The following is a 2,284-nucleotide window of genomic DNA, read 5'->3' as shown; positions in this document are numbered from 1 at the left end:
AGACTCTTGAGAGTCCCTTGGACTGCAAGGAGATCCAACCAGTCCATTCTAAAGGAGATCAGCCCTGGGATTTCTTTGGAAGGAATGACGCTAAAGCTGAAACTCCAGTACTTGGGCCACCTCATGTGAAGAGTTGACTCATTGGAAAAGACTCTGATGCTGGGAGGGATTGGGGGCAGGAGGAGAAGGGGATGACAGAGGATGAGATGGCTGGATGGCATCACCGACTCTATGGACGTGAGTTTGAGTGAACTCCAGGAGTTGGTGATGAACAGGGAGGCCTGGCGTGCTGCAATTCATGGGATCGCAAAGAGTCGGATGCGACTGAGTGACTGAACTGAACTGAACTGAACTGAATATTCCACTGTGTATATGTACCACAGCTTTCTTATCCATTCATCTGCCAATGGACATCTAGGTTGCTTCCATGTTCTGGCTCTTATAAACAGTGCTGCGATGAACATTGGGGTACACGTGTCTCTTTCAATTCTGGTTTCCTTGGTGTGTATGCCCAGCAGTGGGATTGCTGGGTCATATGGCAGTTCTGTTTCCAGTTTTTTAAGGAATCTCCACATTGTTCTCCATAGTGGCTGTACTAGTTTGCATTCCCACCAGCAGTGTAAGAGGGTTCCCTTTTCTCCACACCCTCTCCAGCATTTATTGTTTGTGGACTTTTGGATAGCAGCCATTCTGGCCGGCATAAGATGGTACCTCATTGTGGTTTTGATTTGCATTTCTCTGATGAGTGATGTTGAGCATTTTTTCATGTGTTTGTTAGCCATCTGTATGTCTTCTTTGGAGAAATGTCTGTTTGTTTGGAGAAATGTCTTTGGCCCATTTTTTGATTGGGTCTTTTATTTTTCTGGAATTGAGCTGCAGGAGTTGTTTGTATATTTTTGAGATTAATTCTTTGTCAGTTGCTTTGTTTGCTATTATTCTCCCATTCTGAAGGCTGTCTTTTCACCTTGCTTATAGTTTCCTTTATTGTTGTTATGATTTCTCCATTTTCATTTCTAATTTTGTTGATTTGATTCTTCTCCCTTTGTTTCTTGATAAGTCTGGCAATGGTTTGTCAATTTTATTTATCTTCTCAAAGAACCAGCTTTTGGCTTTGTTGATTTTTGCTATGGTCTCTTTTGTTTCTTTTGCATTTATTTCTGCCCTAATTTTTAAGATTTCTTTCCTTCTACTAGCCCTGAGGTTCTTCATTTCTTCCTTTTCTAGTTGCTTTAAGTGTAGAGTTAGGTTATTTATTTGACTTTTTTCTTGTTTCTTGAGGTAAGCCTGTATTGCTATGAATCTTTCCCTTAGCACTGTTTTTACAGTGTCCCATAGGTTTTGGGTCGTTGTGTTTTCATTTTCATTAGTTTCTATGCATATTTTTATTTCTTTCTTGATTTCTGGGTTTTTGCTATTGAATTGTATGAGCTGTAAAACTATAACACTTTTAGAAATAAACATAGGAAAAATTCTTTGTGACCTTGGGATTTATTTCCTGTGGCTGTATGACTGAGGGTCATATCAATTTGACCTATTGACCAATTTAACCAAACTGATGTTTATCACTCCAACCAACACAGCAGAATACATATATATTTCAAATGCATGTTAAACACTTACCAATATATACCATATTTGGGGCCAAGCAGATTCTTTATTGACTGAGCCACAGGGATGGCCATCATTAGTCATTAGGGAAATGCAAATCAAAACTACATTGAGATACTGCTACTGCTACTTCACACTCGCCAGAACAACTATAATCAAAAAACAATAAAGTTTTGACAAGGTTGTGGGAAATCTGGAAGCCTCATACATTGTAGAATTGTGCAGTCACATTGTAAAACTGGTTGGCAGTTCATTACTGTATGACCTAGGAATCTTATTCCTAGGTATATACCCAAGAGAAACGACAATAGAAGTCCATACAAAAACCTGTACACAAATGTTCACCATGTATATAATGTAAAAAATAATGCCATCTTGATACATCATAATAGTCAAAAGTGGAAGTAATCCAAGTATCCATCAACTGATGAATACTAGATAAGTAAAATAGGGTAGGTACATCTATACAATGGAACATTATTCTGAAAGTAAAAAGGAATGAGGTACTGAGACATGCTGTAACATGGATGAGCCCTGAAAATTATTCTAAGTGAAAGAACCCGGTCACAAAAATACCATATATTGTATGGCTCCATTCATATGAAATGTCAAATAGAGAAATCTATAGAGACAAAAAATAGGTTAAGTGAATGCCTACAGCTGGGAGGGTCTGGGG

Source organism: Bos mutus, chromosome X (genome assembly GCF_027580195.1).
Source record: "Bos mutus isolate GX-2022 chromosome X, NWIPB_WYAK_1.1, whole genome shotgun sequence".
NCBI classification, from domain to species: Eukaryota; Metazoa; Chordata; class Mammalia; order Artiodactyla; family Bovidae; genus Bos; species Bos mutus.
The sequence above is the reverse complement of the archived record's forward strand: the minus strand, read 5'-3'. Positions refer to the sequence as shown.